Below are 23,610 nucleotides of genomic sequence, written 5' to 3'. Positions count from 1 at the left end.
ATTTAGAAATTCCAATTTAGTCACATTTAAACTTGTGGCTTCTTGAGCTATGGTACTTAGTCTCATCATGCTTCAGTTTCTTCGTTTATATTCTAGTAACGAAGAATATAATATCATTGTGGAGAAAATACATTAATTTATTAATACAACTACAGAGCTTAAAATAGTTCTCAAAATGTATGCATTCGATGAATATTAGCTAATACAACAGAGAAAATGATGTCTCTATTTACAACTTTTTGGGTGAAATTTGACTCTTATAAAGTTGTTCTGGAACGAGACAATCTTGAAGGAATATGCATCAGCTTGTTAAGAGGAAACAGAAAAAAAATAATAAATTTAGGTGTTCTGCAAAAAGGCTAGGTCCTGGGCTCAGCTGATGGGAGAGAGTGATGCAGTAGTAGGGGTAAATATCTACAATTTGTTCAAAGTCATTCACCAAGTGAACTGAAGTCCAAATATAGCCAATGTGATTCAACATCTATTTCAATGTACTTAAAAAAATTGGTTATTCACTAAACCAATTTCTAACCTCATGAACCAGAGTATATTTATGGAAACTAAATAGTTCTGAACTCTACTTTGTTTTATTCACTTATACGTCCATCTTATGCCAATTCCACACTGTCTTGATTACCGTACCTTTAGAAGTGCCTAGTTTCCATTTTCCTAAAATACGGAACAAAAAGCAAATTTCCTCATATGTAATCCATCTAATGTAAGTTCTATCTAAAAATTATGTACATAGTAGAACCCAACTCATCATTGCCATAAATAGTATTTTTTATTTTGGCCTGCATAAGTGAACAGAAACATGTGGTCACAAGAAATAATTCTGGAATTTTCCAATTTTACTGTTAAATTTATGTAAGATATCAATGTCACCAGGTGACAGGAAAAGGTGACCAATAGATGAGAAACAAAATATAAATTGTGTTTGCCTCTCAATCAGTATTTAATTCATGTATTTTTGGCTCTTAACATGTCACACATGGCTTCAGGGAATTTGCAGAGAATAGGCAGGTAATGTCCTTGGTACATAGACGGTAATTTCCAGTAATAGAGACAGATAACAAACACATGAATAAATGTAGTTAATTGCAATAGTAATAAAGGTTGTAAAAAATTAAAATTGGGTCAAGTGCAGTGGTTCACGCTTGTAATCCCGGCACTTTGGGAAGGAGAGACGGGCAGATTGGTTGAGCCCAGGAGTTCTATACCAGTCTGAGCAATATGGTGAGTCCCTGTCTCCACAAAAAATACACACACACACACACACACACACACACACACACATATACAAACAAAAATTAGCCAGACATCATGATGGTGAGCGCTTGCAGTCTCATCTACTTGGGAGGCTGAGGCGGGAGGATTTCTTGAGCTTGGTAGGTGGAGGTTACAGTGAGCCAAGATTGTGCCACTGCGTTCCAGCACAGGCGACAGAGTGAAACACTGTCAAAAAAATTAATTAATTAAAAGTGGGCACTTACAAGGTAAGGACTGCAAGAGGAACAAATTTAAGTAAAACAATTAGAGAACTCTAGCTAAAACAAAGCTTGTGAGTTTGCAGAAAATTGGATTGATTTGAAGAACATAAGCTTTATACACCTGCAGAATAGTAAGAGATGGTGAATGCAGAAGGAAATTAGGTTGGAAATGTGGCCAGAGATCAAGAAGAACCTATTAGTCTCTGGTAAGTAATCTGAGCTTCTGTTTGTTTTTTAATTCATTGGGAAATCTTGGGAGGGTTACAAGAAAGTAAATTATGGATAATTAGAGTTCTCATTATTTAACAGACCACCCCAAACTTTTTGGCATAAAACAATATTTTCTTTGGCTCACCAATCTGCAGTTTGGTGAAATGAAGGCTTATATTTCCTTCATCACATCATCTGCATCAGCTCAACTGGGAGCTGGAAGATCCACTTGAAAAAGAAATCTCTCTTCCACGGTTGCAAATTAATGCAGTTGAGTAGAAACTCAGCTGGTTCTGAGGGGCAGAAGCCTCTGTTCCTTTCCATGTGGATTTCCTCAGAAAGGCTTCTCTGCTGCACTCTCTGGGCTTGACAACAAGGTAGCTGGACATAAGGTGAGCCTCCCAGGAGACAGAGAGTGGAAGCTACCAGTTTGTTTTATACTTGTTCTAGGAACTGGCACATCATTTCTATCGGACACTATTCATATGTATACAGAGTCCAGATTTCAGCGACATAAACTGTATTTCTGAATGGAAGGAATATTAAATAATTTTGGGACCATGCTCTCTTCTGACCACCAATTATTTACATTTCTCCCATATTCAATATATAGTCACACTGTCCAAGAAACCCCAGGATTGTTGCGCCATTACAGCATCAGGAAGAAAATCAACACCTAACTAACAACTTGTCATCTAAATTATGTATATATATGGATGATGCCCTTTAGTTGCTGTTCCTTGGGTATGTCTCCTTGAGTACAGCTCTCCTTTGACACAAAGCTATAGGAAATAAAGAGGCAAGCTATCTTCTCTCAAAATTTATTGGTTGGTCAACATACCCAAAATTTATTGGTTGGACAGACATAGGCTAATTACAATAGTCATTGAAGGGGGTGAATAAATAGGAAGCCCAGTCACTTATCCATAGTAATCTTTAAATCCAGCTAAAAATATTGTTAAATACTTAAATATTTAAAGGCCATGTGCAGTGGCTCACGCCTATAATCCCAGCACTTTGGGAGGCTGAGGCAGGCGGATCACGAGGTCAGCAGTTTGAGACTAGCCTGGCCGATCTGGTGACACCCCGTCTCTACTAAAATACAAAAATTAACAGGGCATGGTGGCACATGCCTGTGGACTCCCAGCTACTTGGGAGGCTAAGGCAGAAGAATCGCTTGAACCTGGGAGGTGGAGGTTGCAGTGAGCCGAGATCATGCCACTGCACTCCAGCTTGGATGACAGAGTAGACTTCGCTCTCTCTCTGAGTCTCTCTCTCTCAGTCTCTCTCTCTTTCTCTCTCTCTCTCTCTCTATGTGTGTGTGTGTGTGTGTGTGTGTATGGCTGTCTCTTTCTTTCTCTCTGTGTGTGTGTGTGTGTCTGTGTGTGTGTGTATATATGGCGCTCTCTCTCTCTCTCCATATATATATATGTATATATATGACTAGTTTGTTGACTGGGTCACAGTGCTGCTTTCCAGGAGTTATTCTTAATGGCTTATAGTTCGCTTCTTTTGGATATTTGCTCTACCTTTTGAAACATATTTCATTTTCCATACAGTGTAGCTTCTGTTCGCTCATGAGTAGTTTTCTAACCACAAAAGTTTAGGAGTTTAAATGCCTGTTTTCATTTTGTACTGTCTTTGTTCCTTTCAGTCCAATTTGGCAAGGCTTTCACCAGAATCATTTATAGGCATTCTTTGAGTTGTATTGCTACTCATTCAATTAGGTAGAAGACACAACCACAAATCTCATTGAGATAAGCTTTACTACAACTTGAGATCATTGTAAGGCTACTATGGGACAATAATAGCTAATTAAACTTGGGGCTTATCCTGTACTGGCAGTCGGGTATAGCTGGAGCTGGAACAGCAGACGAACTGGGGCTGGCCATATCACCCTTCTTATAGTCTCGAGGTCTCCTCATTGTGATCTCTCCATGTGGGCTAATTTGGGCTTTGACATATCATGGTGGCTGGGTGCCAAGAGTGATTATCCCAATAGAACCATGTCCAGTTTGATGACCTAGCCTTAGAAGTCACATAGCATAAGACATAGACATAAGATCCCCAGGATTAAAGAGAAGGCAACAGACCCTCACCTCTTGTTAGGAGAATTGTCAAGGTCATGTTGTCAGTGAAAGCGTAATAGAACATCATATTGTGGTCATTTTTTAAGAAAATACAATCTTCCACAGTTAGAATTTAGACTAAACTAAAATAACAAAGTAATCAAATATGCAATCATTTTACAAAGTTATATATACTACATATTATATGTATATATAGTTACATAGTTGTTGTTCGTTCTCATTGCAACAGTCCAGAGATAGATAGTCCTCATCTGGTACCAAATCTCCAAAGAATGGTAATTCCCAAAATACAGCTTCTTTCTCTGGTCAACTGTAGGAAATAATACTTCCCTGCCAGTGGGTAAAGGCCAAGGGAGTATATGTCACATTTGTTTTAATTGCATTCTGAAATAGCAGACATTACCTCGCTCCCCTCTAATTGGATAATGCTAGTCATATGTAGTCATATGTTATAATAACCTGCAAAAAATGATAGAACACTTAGTCTTTAGCCGGGAAACCATGTGGCTAACACAAACCTAGTGGTTCTATCATTAACAAAGGTAAAATGAATGTCATTGGAAAACTAGTGGTTTCTGCTATAAATGGCATAATCTAATTATTGTTTCAAATTATATATGTAGTACTGTTTGGGGAACAAACTGGGCAAGATAGTAACTGTAGAGCCTGGACTTAGATTTTTGGATTTACTAACTAGGTGTATAATGGCATCATTACTGAAAAAGAGAAAAAGTTTTCTTATAGGGTGGAATTCAAATACATACTTTCATTTTCTTATGTGTTAATATTATGATGTTTTCTTGAAAACTAAGTCAAAATGGCAAGCTGAAAGTTAGCTGAATTCATCGAGAACTCATAGGGAAAGACATGGGCAGAATTTTTAATTTGGGGTCAATAGTATGGAAATGCTCTCTATTGAAATATTGAAAACTATAAACTTGTTTCGGGAAACTCAAGATATCAGAAAATAACTGAAGAAGAAAATGATGCAGAGAAGTGAGGAGCAGTAGTGTTGTTGTTTGTTTAAAGGCTAAAGGAAGTCATCTGGGAGGCAGACACTCCAAAAAGATGAAAGAGGAAAAGAAGACTGATACTGATAAGCTTCTCTTTTGCTTTTCCTAGAGATTTAGTTGTGCTCATTAGGGTATGTAATTCAAGGATATAATTTGGCTAAGGTTTTAGGAAGTTATTTTTAAATCTATTCTCTGTTTTGTGGTTTTGTGCTTCTATCTTTCTGCTTAGTATTCTGTTAAATATCTATTGCTCATGGGTGATTACACATATTACCCAATAGAGGGTCTCCCTGTTTTTCTCTCCCACTGTATCTAGTTTTTTATTTTATAATATTTAGCACAATTAAAAATGTTGTTCTACTTTGTGTATTTTTGTGCAAAATAACCTATCTTATCTAGGATTCAACATCCTATAGAATTTGCACTTTGCATAAAATTGGAACTTTTAAAAAACGTGATCAATGACCATTGGTTATGTAATTTAGAGTTCCATCTACAAACACATTACTGACTGTATAATTAACAACAAAGAAGGGACCCTACCCTAATAAGGTTGGGAGCATGTGACTCAGTTTTAGAATGAGTTGGGGAAGCATTGATTTTCCCTTTTGTCTTTGTAGAGTTTTTCCTTGGAGACAGCTCTTTTTGCTGTCTCTTCACCATTACAGTCATAGTATTTGAAGAACCATGATTAGAAGAAAGAACTGTAGAAAATGGGCCAAGAAACCCATTAGTGAAGCTTTTAGTGTTGTTCTAAAGCTTGCCAGTGGTCTAGGCGAAAGGAGTTCTGAAAGCTTTATGTAATAGACTTACCCAACTCATGAATCCACTGGGGCTTGGACCAAAGCCATAGCTAGAATTGGAATGTGTGCACTACTTCTCTGGATCCTCTGGTTATCTCTCTTTTGATTTTATGGCTCTAGAAAATGGTGGTTGAGGATTCAGATATTCTATCTAGAAATCAAATATAATTTCAGTGGTGAAATAACATGCAAAAATAAAAGTGGCAACAAGCCTAAAAAGCAAGGATTTATATTCACAGTATCTAGATATCTTAACAGAGACTAATATAAATTTTGTGATATGTGTGAGGTCACAAGACTAGTAAGTAAAAGAACAGGAATTAGATTCAAGATCTGTTGTAATACAAGAATATGTGCTCTCCATATTTTATTAATTTGCTTACATAGTAAATAAAAATAGCATTCACAAAAGATAGCCTCCTTTGCTACCCTAAAATTGTTACAATTGTACTGGGTTTGAGAGAAAGGAGTATTCCCTGAGAAATCAGACCTGTGGGAGAAACGTATTTAGATAAGAGTAGGAGAGAAAGATGGATTCTTAAGGTAAAAGAGGTGTAAAGGGGCAAGTTAAGGCTTACAGTACCAGGTGAGTGCAACTTGTTCTTCACCTGCCCCTGTAGACAAGTAATAGGTTACGAATGAGTCAAGAGTACAATAGCCACACACTGAATTACTTTAAATGTCGTTCTCTTTCTTTCATGTTGTTATAATGTTGTTTCCAAAACTATGCATTTTAATGATTAATAAACAACATGAACTCAATTTTTTCATAGACTGACTTGACATAAGAACAGGATTATTACAGCCCTATTGTATTTTCCTCTCAGGAAATACTTGTAATAAATGTTCTTGTAAAGTTACATTTTGAGATACTTCTGAATCCATCTCTTGCAAATTAAAAAGATACACATGCATATTATTATGAAAATAAAAGACTGGATTCTGGTAGACTTACTTGCTTTGAGACATTTGTTTCATTTTCAGACTTATCAAGATTTATGAGCTTTTTTCTCCTTACATGAACTCTATACTTCTCTTCACAAATCAGTTGTATGAAGAACAGGATTCACTGCAACTTGCCTAAGTGTAATAAAATCAACCAAAAGAAAGCCCAAAGTTCTCTTTTGCAAAATATGAGTAATGTTACAGAAGAGAAAAACATTCGACCTAGCTCTTCTTTTTACAAATTCCCCTAAAAGAATTTATTACTCAAGTGAATAACTAGTCTAGTGGGATGCAGTTTTCTAGGCTGAGATGTAAAATGTCCTAGGAACATTTATTACTGCATAACTGGACTTGAACATTTTTCAAGATATAGGCCTGCAAATCAGAAACATGTTGGAAAAAATAGTGACTATTAAATTCAGAAGATAATAAAAAACAAGATCAAGATATTTGAATTATCATTTATTTTTTGTCCAATCTACATGATATCCTGTGAGAATTTCTGAGTAGATTTTCACTAAGTATACATCAACATCAACAAGGACATTAAACTGAAAATGATATTCATTTGGTTAAGCTGTTTTGTAACCAAGTTTTTCAGAATGATTGTATTGGCCAAATACATTAGCAAGTTGTTCGTCTGTATCTTCTTCATTTTTGTTAGAGAGACAAAACCATGAGACAAATGAAAAAGTATTAAAAGATTAAGAAAACTTTAATATATTTCCTTAAAATACTTTGAAATAAATATTAAAATCTATAAAAATATATCCAATAATGAGTTATAAAAGTATTGTTTGGACTAAAAAGTGCAGGTAATTCAACTTCAATTTTATTTTATTTACAAAGTGAACTTTTTTCACACATTTTATTTCCATATGAATTATTTAATTTCCTTGTTTTTATATTTATTTTTAGATTTAGATGAACAGCTTCTATTTTTTAAAATATACATGATTTTTCACCAATTAACAGTACAGACAAATGAGCATTTTTAGCCCATAGGTCAAATAAAAGATTAATAATTTATACATATCAGCTGTAAATTCATAAGAACCATATCGATGTCCACGCGTAGGAGGTGATTAAGACAGGAAAAGTCACCTATGAATGAAGACACATAAATCCTCAACGTTTAAAACAGTAAGACACAGTTTTTCACTTATATTAGCCCTTAAAAAAAATAGAAGATCCACTGTTGAAAAGGTATATATTCCAAGAACTGTTGATAGAAATCAAATGTATTTTGATGGGAAGAATTAACATAGATAAATGTGTATAATTTTCTGTCGCTATACACTTAAGTTACCTAAACAATTAAAGCCTTATTTTCTGATTCTGTTAAGTGTAGTAATAAAGTCTACTTATTTAATAGGCTACAATATGAAGAAAACCAGGCATATCATATTCTTTGTGTAATGCTTACATATTGCATGTAGCATAGTTGGTAGCCACTATGCTGATTTCCATTTATGACTATGTCTGTATTTTCTAGAAAGAAGTTTTGTAACCTTAATTAAGAAATGCATAAATGTTCAAACCTTTTGTGCAGTAATTTTACTAGTAGGAAATATCCTGAGGAAACAATCACTTACACACACATACACACACACACACTCACATACACACATACATACACATATGCACACACACAGTCATACACACACACTCACATGCACACACACATGCACACACACAGACTCACATGCACACACACACTCACATACACACACACTCACATACACACATCTACACCATAAAATTTTATTATGAAATTATTTTGAGTTTATAAAAATGTTTACCAATAGAATAATATTAAGTAACTCAAGGATTTTTTATTAAAACTAATTTTGGTATATTTTTAAAGGACTAAAAATATTTTGGTACACATTTCAGGAGAAATAGGATGCTAGCCCTTGAGAACATGTTGATCTTACTCATTGGCTAACTACACCATTCACCTTACTTTGGCTGGGGAGGCATTTGCAGAGCTCTCCTTCTGACAGTTTTGTCTAGAGGTGGCATCGTTGTCTCCCTTACCCTCAGAAGCTTCACATTTGTTAAGGAAACTTTAAAAATGTCTTTCTTTTTTGAAATGAGCTAGTGGTATGTATATAGCTACTTTATTATTTTTATCTTATTTGTTCAAATATTTTCTTTTCCTTTTATTCTATCTTATTTACTACAGGCATGGACATTCTATTACACATTCGGAAAAGTACAGAGTTTAATACACTCTATACCCAAATCTATATTCAAAACCTGTTTCTATTTTTCCTTATTTGCATCACTAGCTATACTTTCTTTTTAATGTAAATGATAGATACTTTGACACTTCATTCTAAATATATCAAGCATATAGCTCCAAAAAGTAATATTCTCAAATTTTACTACAATTCTATTGTTACAGCTAAAATAATTGAGATGAATCACGTAATATTACAAAAAACCCACAAATTCTATATTTGAGCATATTCAGATATCCTAAAAGTGTATTTATAGCTTGTTTGTTCACACTTGGAGTCAATCAAGAATCACACATTTTATTTGGTTGTATTGGTTCTTAAATCTCTGTTAATCTACAATAGACCCAACTTTTTTTCTGTTTACTTTTATGACATAGAAAGTCTATTGCCAGTGGTTGTCCATTTTCAAATTTGTAACATAGAATTGATTTCTTTATTCTCTGAAGCATATTATGTCATTACATTACACAACAACTTCCTGAATTTATTCAATATGTACATATTGAATTATGAGTGTATGTCAGCCAGAGAACATATAGCTATGACAGAAAAAAAAATAATCAGAAAGATCTGTCTTTCTTTTTGCTCTAAATATTTTTTTCTCTTTCCTTTTACGATGCAACTCACTCACTTGAAATAGCTGTGTGGATACAGAACTTTTATGTACTACTACTTACTAAATTATATGGGTGTGTTTTTCCTCATCTCAGAACAGCATATCAATAGATGCTATAAAAGCATGAGGTACATTTGTAAAACATTGAATTCGGTTCCAAATACCTCAAAATTTTTCCCTAAAGAGCACTTTTTGAATGACATTAAGACATAGGAATCTAAGTTCATCAAGCAAAGATGGGTGCCTGACTGCTCATCAACTAATCATATATGACTCAAAGAATAGGAATTCAGAGGGTCTGTGTCCAGCTTTCTCATGGGTAAATAAGGAAGGCACCCACAAATCTTATGTAAGTCATAGGAGGAAGTGTGGTTCTTTGCAGTGAACCATTTCCTGGAACACACAAAACTGGGGGGATTTTTTAACCTTTGCTGTTTTCCAGGAGCACGTGTTTCTGGTAAAATTCAACATTGTCAGGAGCAGCCAGAGTGATAAGATAACTTATACAAAAGACAATCCCTAATAACTTAGACATAAGATGATCCCTAATGCAAATGGTGCCTGTGTCTGGAAGAAGCGGTGACACCTTCATAAAACTAAACTTTTCCCTTAATAATATAGTGCTTTCCAGCAGAGGCAATAGCAGAGCTCAGGAGAGAAAGTTCTGCTCAGAAGCTGAAATGTAGATCAAGCACATAATGCTTGAAGTAGTAGTTTCTTGAACTTATTTGTGAGCACATGCAGAAAGTCTCCTGAGTTAAAAACCACCATCACCACCACCACCACCACAACAACAAAAACAGGGAGGACATTTGCAAAGGTACAGAGTTTCTGCAGAGCTTCTGAAAACAAGAGCCAGTAAAAAATTTGATGTAGTAATGTTATTACTACAAATGTGAATTCGTTTTTATATACTTTTGATGACTTGTGGAAGTCTAGGTTACAGTCACATAGAAAAATAATTACCCCTTCCCTGAAGTGCCCTGAGTTTGAGATCAAGACAAAAATGATACTAAATGTTTCGACTTGGCATGCCTTGAGGCATAATAGGAAGACTGATATAACACTATCCATAGATGGCAGAATACCATTATTTTATAGATATGACTGTCTATGTTATAGTATGTTTTCTAATAAACATGTTTTGTTTCAGGAAAGGAAAACAACAGAAATATTTGAGATATCTGAAAGAGTGAAGTTTCCCTAGTGCTGTGAGGAGATTACTAAGAAAAAATGGCATTAATAATTTTATTTGATTAAAATAAGAACTCAATAATAGATAACAAGCTTCAGGATAGTTTTAGGAAAAATAATTCTTTCTTCACCTTTTGTTATGTTTTGTTTTGAAGACAGGGTCTCACTCTGTTGCCCAGGCTACAGTGCAGTGGCATAATTATGACTCACTGCAGCCCAGCCTTGGCCTCCTAAGCTCAGGTGAGCCTCCCAACTCAGCCTCCCATGTAGGTGGGACTGTAGGCGCACATCACTACTCCTGGCTGATTTTTTTTTTAAATTTTTGTAGAGACAGGGTTTCACCATTTTGCCCAGGCTGATCTCAAACTCCTGAGCTCAAGTTATCCTTCTACCTCAGCCTCCTAAAATGCTGGGATTACGAATATGAGTCACCATCCCCAGATGACACTTAACATTCTAAGTAAATTGGACATAATTAGGAATCAGTAATATAAACATTTTAAGGCTCCGATTGTAACCAGCATCCCTTTCAGCATTTTGACAGAAGTTCTGTATCTTCTACTTCAATAATTAAATTTACTTTTCCTCATGCACCTGCATTCAACATTAATTTTAAAAAGATCCTGTCAAATACTACTCTTGAGCTTTTGTTTAATTACTCTTATTAAAATATTTCCAGAAACTACTATGAAGGAATTTACATAATTTATATTCATATATTGAAAATAAAATAGAGAGTTTGCTGAGGTAATTTCTATTGTCTATTGAAAATAGAGTTTTCAGCTATATTATAAGGTAAATTAAATTGTGTTGTAAAGGTCTGGGTGCAAAACTATAATTTTACCATTTTTTCTGGAAAATATGGGTTTGAGTGTCTAATTAATAAGCTTAAAAACGTTCTGTGGTGAAATTTAAAAGTTTCTTTAAAAGTGCTTGTATGAAAAATAGTTTTTCTCCATGTCTACTATGTAGTGTTTCTCAAACTTGCTACTACGAACACGAGAAGGTTTTTGAAAATATTGCTTTTTTGGTTCCACAAACTCTCTACTAAAATTTTTATTTTAATCTTATCTTTCTATTTTGATAATAATTTGACAATAACCTTATATAAGCATATTCTTTATCAGATACAATACAGCTCTGTTATTTCAGTGCCATGGCTGCCTTTGGGTTTATGATATTTTTGGCTCCAAGTTGTATGATAGGAAGTTAATGAACAAATGAGGTAGAAAAGCTACATATGCAATACATCTGTCCCAAGTGAAGCCCAAATTACATGCCTATGACACTATGGAAACAAAAGTTTGGTAGCATTTTAATGTGAGTAAAATGAGAAATTGGGTCATCCCATGGCTTGGGGTTGACTAGGCCTGTGACACTCAACAGAAAACTTTATCACAGCAATCATATCATATTTTAATTGAGGTTGGAAATTTACTGTTAACAACACATGTTCTATTGTCTCAAATTTACATTGTTAATTTTAATTTTATGGGTTTATAAGTTGCTTGTGCTTAGCTTACAAATTCTCTTTGGTTTCATAGTTATAAATTCAAAGAATAAATTAGAGTTCATCCCAAGATTTATGTTTTTAAGTATTTAATTAATATCATAATGTAATTTAAGTTGATACTTGGATCAGCTAGAATTCTTTTTAATGTGAAAAAGGTCCATAAATTCGTCAAACTGGAGAAACTATTCATTGAATCATATATCTTTTTTTCCCTTTTATACATGCAAGATAAAGAAGAAAATATGTATTAAATTAGAAGAATTATTTCCAAGTATGTAGTTGAAACTACTTGTTTAACATTATGTCATTCTTTCAATCCACACATTTTTAGGAGCTCCTGTTATCGTAATATTATTTACCTCTCAAGAAATTTATTAGAACTTGAGAACAGAAAACAACAACAACAAACAACACGTACATTAAAGAAAAAAAAAAAAAAGGCCGGGCGCGGTGGCTCAAGCCTGTAATCCCAGCACTTTGGGAGGCCGAGACGGGCGGATCACGAGGTCAGGATATGGAGACCATCCTGGCTAACACAGTGAAACCCCGTCTCTACTAAAAAATACAAAAAAAACTAGCCGGGCGAGGTGGAGGCGCCTGTAGTCCCAGCTACTCGGGAGGCTGAGGCAGGAGAATGGCCTAAACCCGGGAGGCGGAGCTTGCAGTGAGCTGAGATCCGGCCACTGCACTCCAGCCTGGGCGACAGAGGGAGACTCCATCTCAAAAAAAAAAAAAAAAAAAAAAAAAGGAAAATAAAGAAAATATTATTTTAAGGCCAAATATGTTAGTGCATCAAATAAGTAATTTCTTGACAAACAAGAATTATATACTACTCTTGGAAATATTTTTCGATGAAGACATCCACACAGAGAAATGAATTTACCAGTTTCAATTATTTTACTTGTTGCCATGACAACACTATAGCCAGTTTCCCTTTTCTGTTTTTTTTTTTAATTTTTAACATAATATTTATTGAACCTGCAATGTTTATTAAATCAAGTATTTTGCCACATGATGGAGGTATAAAATGGAACAGGCCATCACTGTTCTAAAGGATTTTGGAACCTTCTGGGGAGAATCTTAATATTAAGTATTAGGGCTTGAATTGATTGTATCAAATGCCCCTAAAGTTGGTAAAATTGTTAAATCTCTGCTCATTATTTTCAGTTATTTAATAATTTGTGGTGTTTCAGAATTTTTTATATGTATTTATTTTTACTTCGTTTTAGGGTGTGGTTAAGAGAGAAAAAAATTGCCATTAAGGAATAAGCAAATAAATTTTCTGAAGTGAGGATATAGCACCTATCTCTGAGATCAAAGTCATCTGACCAAAACTGATGCCTCTGAGACTGTAACAAAAGAGTGAATAATGAAATATAAGAATGGGGATTCTGCACTAACTCTATGGGGAAGAAAACAATGGGTAAGAGCAAAAGGATCAACATCAGCAACTCCTGTTTCCACTGATTTATTTATGAGATGCCGTCTACGTGATTCCAAAATCTCCCAGCCTTTTTCTCCCCTGTCAAGCTTCCCTGTCTCTAAAAGAGATCTTATTCTTCCTGCACAGAAAGAAATAATAATGTATCATTAAAATATTATTATTACATTCGAAGTTACTTACACTCTTTCCCATTCCTATAATTTCCTAGTTGGAAGCCCTCGCACTTGGGAAATTATTTAATGTGGTTTTTTCTTCCTGACATATAAATTGTCACATCATCTTAAATGTTGGGACTTCAGGTTGGGAAGTGGGTGGATCATATTCTTGAGGAAACTGCCTTCCTTTTATAGATAACATTACCTTCTTGTAAAGGTTGCTTTCTATGTATTATTCTACTTTTTTTCTAAGACTATACCATATAATGAATCTACAGGCTTGACATCCCATTACTAAGATTATAATTATTGAGGTCTTCAATAGAATTTCAAGTCAAATATGTTTTGTTATATGCCTATTTATATTTCACTCCTTGATTTACCTGGTTAGGATCTCAGAATTGAATTTTAATTGCAGATTTATTACTTCTTCACTCTCTTTATGTATTAATTTAAAATTTACTTTTTCCTATCTTCATCTTGGTTCTAGAAGGTTATTTCCCTTTCATTTGATTTCTTTGTTTTAATTTACATGTGCATATTTATTACCTGTATATAAGCAAACATAGAATAGGATAGTATGAGTTAATAAATAAATACATTATCAGAATATTTTCTGTATATTTAATATACATTGCAATTAAAATGCACTGTTTAGCTGAACTGTGCCTCCTAAAAACTGTAGCATATAAAGACAGCTCTATGTGAAATATAAAATTATGTTTTTTTCTCCATGTCTATGATTTATTGAAGTAATGTTCTTCAGGACATTTTTTAATTTTTATTTTTAAATTTATAATTGGCATAATAATTGTACATATTTATAGGGTACAATGTGATGTTTCAATGCATGTAGATAATATAATGATCAAATTGGGATAACTACCATATCTATCACTTTAAACATTTGTCGTTTTTATGTGACAGGTGACCACATTTAACATATTCTGTTTTAGCTGTGTTGAAATATACACCAAATTGTAGTTTGCTATAGTCATCCTCCTGGAATTATTTTTTTTCTGAGTTTAGATTTTCAGAACACCACAAACTGGAAACCAAATTATTAATCAAATTGACAGAAAAATGTTATTCTTATTAATAAAAATACCATTTTATATGTATATTTGTAACTGCAATGTCTATTGTGAGCTGTAATCCCTTTATGGAGGTAAATATGCAAATAAAATAAGCAAATGGTGAAAAAGCAGCCTTTCAGACTGACTACTTTCTAAATAGATCCAAACTTCCATCCAAATAAGAAGGTGCAATATTAAAATTTTAAGACTTCTAAGTCATTTTGTGGGGGTAAAGGATTAATATTACATTTCAGGAGTTGGATTAGAACAGTGAGTAAAATGAATAAGATAAGGAATTCAAGATCTTTTCTTAAATATATTGAACTGTGATGACCCATGTCAATTAAAATGTTCCAGGTTATGTGACGAACACTATAACCTTTACAAACATAAATTGTAGAGATTTGTATTTTGAATAAGGTTCAACTAAGTAGAAATGATAGCCTCCATAAGTTTATTTACTACTCCTGGAAATTTTTTTTTATTAAAAATAAAAATGTTATTGTAATTACAGTAGTGAGTTATATATAATGTCTCAATGGCAATTGTAGTTGATTGTCCCCCAAAATAACATTACTATTCTATATAGCTAAGTTTATTGGTTTCAGCATGACATAAATAGGCCTGCGTTTGAAAACAAAAATTTAACCTCTCTTATTGAGGTTATCCTTTCTATTTACCTCAACCTTATTCATCTTTCTAGGCATTATCATATAGTGAAAAATACTGAAATATACAGATAAATATTATTTATAAATATCACAGCCACCATTTACTGAGCCATCACCCACCATGTGTCAGGCATGTTAAGGATGTATCATACATCATTTCCAACACTCTGAACAGCACGCAGTGTAAATTTTGTTATCTCCACTGAAATTTCCCCCAGTGATTATAAGCAAACTGAGCTTAAAAGATGCTAAAGTGGCCAAGTACATAGAATGAGTGATTGACATGGATTCAAAACCAGACTTGAAAACTCAATCTCTTTCTACCAGCAAAAGTTCCTTAGAAAACAAATAAGTCAATACAAAACAATTGGGGATAGTCCCTACCTTTCAATGGCCATAATATTGTGTTTGATTTTTAGAGATCTCACGACGATAATGTGGATACTCCTGCTCAAAAATGTTTGTTTACTTTAATTATCAGTTCCATAAAGTATTTTACATTTATTTATAATTTGTTCTGAAATTAAATCTGCATATTAGGGGATGTCACAATGTGGTCTGACGCACGTTGGAAGACTCCGAGACCCTTTTAGTGGGTCCAAGAGTGCCTCAGTTTGTTTTCAAGTACTGATCTGTACATAGCTGGATCTTCTTTATATACTTCAACTAGAACAACATAACAGACTGAGTTCAGAAAAGTGGAATATTCAGTTGTTTTCTACTAAGCCAATCATTAAAGAGTTTCACAAAAATACAAAGCAGCACAGATCTTCTCATTAAACTTACTTTTGCTTTGCAGAATAACCATTTGTCATCAAAATGTTACTTTTGTTAATATTTATGTATATATTATTACTATTTAAAAAATTTAGTGAATTGCTAGGAAAATGAGTGAGTCTTTTAAAAATTTTTCAATTTTTATTTTTTAATTATTATTTTTTTGAAACAGAGTCTCGCTCTGTCCCCCAGGCTGGAGTGCAGTGGCACGATCTTGGCTCACTGCAAGCTCCTTCTCCAAGGTTCCTGCCTCAGCCTCCGGAGTAGCTGGGACTACAGGCGCCCGCCACCATGCCTGGCTAATTTTTTGTATTTTTTTTTTTTTTTAAGTAGAGATGAGGCTTTACCGTGTTAGCCAAGATGGTCTCGATCTCCTGACCTTGTGATCTGCCCACCTCGACCTCCCAAAGTGCTGGGATTACAGGCGTGAGCCACTGCACCAGGCCCCAGTTTTAATTTTTAATATGGTAATATCAATAGATACAACCTGCATAAACTAAAGCTCTTTGGGGCCTTCCATGACATTAAAAATGTAAGTGGTCTCAGGATAGAGAAGTTTCAGGACTATCACTGTACATTTTTGTAACATTTATTTTATTTATTGTTTTGCTAATTTATCTTTATGTAGTTGCTGCTTTATAAGATGTAAACTCCTTGATAATAAAAATGTCATTTGTTTTATTTGCTAGTGTGTTTAATGCCATGATGTGCATAACTGGCATGTAAGAAATATTTGGAGATTGTTGATTGGCAGAGATTAATTAAATTACCCTCATCATTACATAGGTAATTAAGCTCAGAGCAGAAATTAAAACTGAGATTTCTAGTAGTATTGTGAATCACAGCTAGAAAATAAAATCTGTCTCTAAAGTGGGAGGATTTCATATTTTAGCATGGGATTTTACACGGGATCAATTGGATTTTTTCTCTAGGGACATTGGAATGGAGACTAGGCAATGCCGTGTAGCTTAGCTATGCATGATTGACCTGTAAAGCTGTGTATCCACTGTCTGTATTTGGGATTCGATTCTCATTGGAGGGATGCCTTGATGAGCCACATCAAATTTTCAACTTCCTCCTGGTAAGTGTCCCATTCATTTTGCAGCCCAAGCTTAGGGAATAAAATTATGGCTTTCTTACAGAGGTATGAATTTGTTTGCTATAGAGGTGATATTTACTTTCAAAATCTAAATTTTTAAATATCCACAATTAGGTATTGACTGAAAGAAATTTATGTATAAAGATGAACTTTATTTAAGAAAGTGTATTTAGACTTCTCTATAGCTGGAAACCATCTCAATCTTTCTCTTAATATCTTGTCTTCTTATATTTATTTGTGTGCCTATGTTTGCATCTCATTTCTCTACATGGCTGGTGTATTAGTCCATTCTCACACTGCTATGAAGACATACCTGAGACTGGGTAATTTAAGAAGAAAAGAGATTTAATTGAGTTACAGTGTCACAGAGTATACAGGTAACATGGATGAGGAGGCCTCAGGAAACTTACACTCATGACAGAAAGCAAAGGGGAAGCAGGCACAATCTTCACATGGTGGAGTAGAAGAGAGGGAGAGCATGAAAAGGGAAGTGCTATACATTTTTAACCAACCAGATCTCCTGAGAACTCGTTCACTCTCACAAGAACAGCAAGGGGGAAATTGTTCCCATGATCCAATCATCTCTCATCAGGTCCCTTCCCCAACATTGGAAGTTACAATTCCACACGAGATTTGGATGGGGACACAGAGCCAAACCATATCAGTTGCCTTATATTATTAATTATATGTGGCTCATCAAAGCATCCCCCCAATGGGAATCGAATCCCAAATACAGACAGTAGGTACACAGCTTTACGGGTCAATCATGCATAGCTAAGCTACACGGCATTGCCGTGTCTCCATTCCAAAGTCCCTAGAGAAAAATCCAATTGATCCCATGTAAATGAGTTATCTACTCTCTCTATACCATTCTCTGAGCCTAGGGTGGTGGCATGTTTAGGTTGGGAGCGGGAGTGTTGTTTTACATAAAATGTAAAGCTAAGTGTATGTTCTTTATGAAGGAATACAAAGAAGTAGATATATGGGAAAGGTCTGTACCTTTAGGACTCCAAATTATCAAATCCTTCAAAAGATGTTAGATCTTTATATAAAGTGATAGGGAATCCTTACTGATTTATGAAACATCAATCCCCAAATTATATAAACTTTTGCTTTAGTGGTTTTAATACTACTTGCCATAAGGCCTCTGGGAGATTTGATCAAAAACAAAAACGATATCGTAACTACAGTAGTGAGTCATGCATAATGCCTAAATGGCAGTTTTAGTTGGTTGTCCTAAAAAATAACATTACTATTCTACATAACTAAGTTTGTTGGTTTCAGCATGACATAAATAGGCCTTTGTTTGAAAGTAATTTAAATGTAACTATACACATACATATTGAAACTTTTCAGGATACATTTTTACTATGAATTTGCTGTATCTGAAATGTACAGAAATATACAATGCAGATTTTTATATAAAGCATAATATGAGGGAAATTATGAAATTTCAAAATAAGCTTTCAGTAGCATTGTAGTATGCTTTCGTAGAAACAAAGTTATCCAGAAGGCACATGAAGTCCCAGTGTGTCCTAAGTCAGCAATGCACAATGCCTAATTTATTTTCCCACAAGTTTTATGTCTAGAAGTTACATAATAGCTAAGAAGGAGCTTAGAGAAAAGCTTTAGAATAAATGAAACTAAGAGCTATAGGTTGTCATTACAATATTCTTTAAGAGCTTATCATTGCCCTGCAATAAATATATTGCTAAAAAATTTGTTCAATAAACAAACCTTGCAATAACGTGACACTGAGGCACATAATCACATACTTTTAATACTGTTTTCAAAAAATATTCATGAAATAAAATGTCAAAGTCCTTTCTACATTCAAGTTATTAAATAAAAATTGACTACAAAAAATATATTGCACATTGGTTCTGTTCACTATTAAGAATCCAGCTTAATAAGAAAAATGAATATAGAATCTATATACAATATAGTAATCATTACAATTCGTGTATGTAGCTCTCCTTGTTTCTTGTTGTCGAAGTAAGTAGTAATGATTCTACATGATATATTTTTATATTGTAGACTGCTAATGGGAAGATATGAGCACGTCAACTTTTCCTTTGTGGGAGAGGTTAGGAGACTGAGTGAATGATCAAAAGTGCTGCAACACAACACAGAGATTAGCTGAGTCTGGAAGGGGAAGATAATCCATTGTGCCGATGATAAGTATCCTTCCATTAGAGACAGGTGTTAGTTTGAGTTTTGCACTGGGTTGGAGAACTCTAAGAAATTTAGATATTTAAGTTATTTTTCTTATTCAATTTTCATTAAAGAAAATAGCTTTAATGTTTTTTGTGTTTGTCAAAAAAAGAAAAGAAAAGAGGGCCAGGCACAGTGGCTCACGCCTATAATCCCAGCACTTTGGGAGGCCGAGGAGGGCGGATCACCTGAGGTCAGGAGTTCGAGATCAGCCTGGTCAACATGGTGAAACCCTCTCTCTACTAAAAATACAAAAATTAGCCAGGTGTGGTGGCACACACCTGTAATCCCCTCTACTTGACAGGCTGAAGCAGGAGAATCACTTGGACCTGTGAGACGGAGGCTGTAGTGAGTTGAGGTCCCGCCATTGCACTCCAGCCTGGGTGACAGACAGGAGTCTGTCAACAAACAAACAGACAAACAAACAAACAAAAACTCTGCTATACCAATTGCTAAGTTACTATATATGTGAAAGAGAAATCAACCAACAGTGTATAAGGGTGAGAGAATCAAGGCTAGGATATGGAAGGAGGCGAGGTTGGCTAATGGCATTTACTTAGAGGAAGAGAGAGCAGGAAGTATTTTTTCCAACTATGTGGTTCCTGATACAAGATCTGAAAATATGATAAGGTTTGACTTGCCAAAGTAGGGCAACAGCTTGCCAATGGAACAATGGCTGCTTCGTAAAACCATTTGCTCTGAGTTCAGATAAGTAAAAAAACTTTTCTCCTATTTTCCTTGACTCTCTCATGCATGATCTTGGATTCTCTGTATTTTCCAGTTTGGGATATCACCACCTCTATCAGTTAGAGTCCACCTGCTGTAATAAACAACCTACAAAATTACAGTGATATAAATAAGTAAACTCTATTTCTGTGTATAACAATATCCTGGTAGTCCAGGTTATCAGGCAGCTTTGCCCCATGAAGACATTCACAAAATCAGACAATTTTCCTCCTGAGTTCCTACTATTCAATAGTTTGTGCCCTTGTGTACTCAGTCAAAAATAAGCTGCTTCCACATCTTCATTCCAGCCCATGGAAGGGGGGAAAAGACTCACCCATACAAAAAAGCTTAACTCAGATCACCCAGAAATAACACCCAATATGTTTACTCACACACATTGTTCCAAACATGAGGTAGATATGCGCACTTAATCAGAGGTAAGCCAGGGACATACAGGTTTTAGCTGGATGGTCAAATGTTTAGATAAAGATGTATTTATAGGGAAGGAAGAAAATAAATTTAGGGAGAAAAGCACTACTTGTCTGATTTCTGATTTCTTCAAGTTATCTATTCAAGTTGGATTTGGCTATGCAGTCAGTGATTTGCTTTCATTATACATTTCCTGACCGTAGCCTTATCCCTGGTTCTATTTTTATCACCCCATTACTGTCTTTCATCCTCTCATATATGCTTTTTTCTTTATTTTCTGATTCCACTCCCACCTCTCAACCCAAAATTTTGCTGTAACTTCTTTCAGCGGTATATTTTGGTACCTAGTACAGTGAAAGTGCTGAGTGTTAAGGTTCCATTAAAGGAAAAATATACATTTTATATAATTGCATTAAAAAGATTACTTACAGTTAAGTAAATTAAAAAGGATATCATGTACATAATGCATTTGATTTGGAAGTTGAGTTTTATAATGTTTAAAAACTGTAACAATATAAGGATAAAAGATAATTCTAGATGAAAAATTCATACATTAAAAATACTATTGTAGAAAAAGTACAAAGTTTCTATAATAAAGAGAAAGTAATGCAATATGTTGGATTCTGTGCATGCAATACATTTTTATTGTGCATCAAGTATATTTATACTGTTTTGGCTACTGGGCTTCAATCATGATCAAAACAGCTAAAACTTATTGGCTCTATGAATTCAGCATTCTACTGGGGTAAGAGGGATAATTAATTAAAAATACTTAACACTGAATTACTCATTAGGTTAGAAGGCAAGGCATCAAACTCTGCTACTTTCCATAGATATATCTGGTTCTTTACTCCTCATCAACAGATGGAAGATTTTCCTCACTCCTTTGAGATTATGCATAAGAAAATGATGTATAGACATATTCAATAACTATTATAGGCATATTCAATAACTTATACACAATTTCCCATGTTCTCTTCTTTCTTTCTACTGCTGACGTAACTGGGTAAACAGAAGGTGGTGGTAGAATCTTAGTTTGATAGATCATCCATCAGCTGAATCCAAAGGAACTACAATCCGCTGAGACTCCCTGCAGACCTACATGGTATTTCAGAATGATCTTGGTTATTTAAACCACTGAGATTTGAGACTGATTGTCACATTACTATAACTTACTTACACTGTTTGAAACAGGCATTTTCAATTCAAAACAAACAAAGAAAACCAAACAAAAACAGGTCAGGGAAAGGAGAATAAACAACAACAAAGAGAAGATGATTTGCAGTTCAAAACAGGTGGTGAATAGAGATTTTCCATCGAATATGAGACAGATGAATAATAAATGAAGGTGAGGGAGATAGTAATGAAAATATTTGGGGGAAGACAGTCCAGACTGAGGAAATAGCCTGTGCAAAGGGCCCTAAGGCAGGGATTTTCCTTGCTTATTCTGTGTATAGAAAGGCCATTTAACAGAGTCACCAGACAATTGACTGACTGAAATCAACAAGTGGATTATTGATGAGAAAGATGGTGGGTAGATCGTATATGGCCTTTTTGTCATTGTAAGGATTTTGACTACTTGTCTGAGTAAAACATGAGAAATGATATTAAGTGACAAAATAGAAATTTTATTTTAAAGGAATCACTCAGACTGCTGGTTCATATAAAAAGTAAAGTGGGACAACTGCAGTCAGGCTAATTAGGAGTTTGTGTGTGTGTGTGTGTGTGTGTGTGTGTGTGTGTGTGTGTGTTTCTTTAAGTTCCTAGATACATGTGCAGGATGTGCAGGTTTGTTATATAGGTATACATGTGCCATGGTGGTTTGCTGCACCTATCAACCCATCATTTAGGTTTTAAGCCCCGCATGCATTAGGTATTTGTTCTAATGCTCTCCCTCCCATTGTCTCCCAACCCCCAACAGGCCCCTGTATGTGTTGTTACCCTCCCAGTGTTCATGTGTTCTCAATGTTCAACTCCCACTTATGAGTGAGAAAATGTGGTGTTTGGTTTTCCATTCCTGTGTTAGTTTGCTGAGAATGATGGCTTCCAGCTTCATCATGTTCCTGCCAAGGACATGATCTCATTCTTTTTTATGGCTGCATAGTATTCCATGGTGTATATGTGCCACATTTTCTTTATCCAGTCTATCACTGATGGGCACTTGGGTTGGTTCCAAGTCTTTGCTATTGGAAATAGTGTTGCAATAAACATAACTGCGCATGTATCTTTATAGCAGAATGATTTATAATACTTTGAGTATATACTCAGTAATGGGATTGCTGGGTCAATTGATATTTCTGGTTCTAGATCTCTGAGGAATCTCCAGGCTGTCTTCCACAATGGTTAAACTAATTTACACTCTCACCAATTGTGTAAAAGCATTCCTATTTCTCTACAGCCTTGCTGGCATGTGTTGTGTCTTGGCTTTTTAATAATCGCCATTCTGATTGGCATGAGATGGTATATCATTGTGGTTTTGATTTACATCTAATGATTAGTGATGATTAGCTTTTTTCATATGTTTGTTGGCTGCATAAATGTCTCCTTTTGAGAACGGTCTGTTCATATCCTTTGCCCACTTTTTGATGGGGTTCTTTGTTTTTTTTCTTGTAAATTTATTTACATTCCCTGTAGATTCTGGATATTAGGTCTTTGTCAGATGGGTAGATTGCAAAAATTTTCTCCCATTCTGTAGGTTGCCTGTTCACTCTGATGATAGTTACTTTTGCTGTACAGAAGCTCTTTAATTTAATTAGATACCATTAGTCAATTTTGGCTTTTGTTGCAATCACTTTTGGTGTTTTAGTCATGAAGTCTTTGCTCATGCCTATGTCCTGAATGGTATTGCTTACGTTTTCTTCTAGGGTTTTTATGGTTTTGGGTTTTACATTTAAGTCTC

The sequence above is a fragment of the Macaca thibetana genome, chromosome 17, assembly GCF_024542745.1.
Source record: "Macaca thibetana thibetana isolate TM-01 chromosome 17, ASM2454274v1, whole genome shotgun sequence".
Classification (NCBI taxonomy): Eukaryota; Metazoa; Chordata; class Mammalia; order Primates; family Cercopithecidae; genus Macaca; species Macaca thibetana.
The sequence above is the reverse complement of the archived record's forward strand: the minus strand, read 5'-3'. Positions refer to the sequence as shown.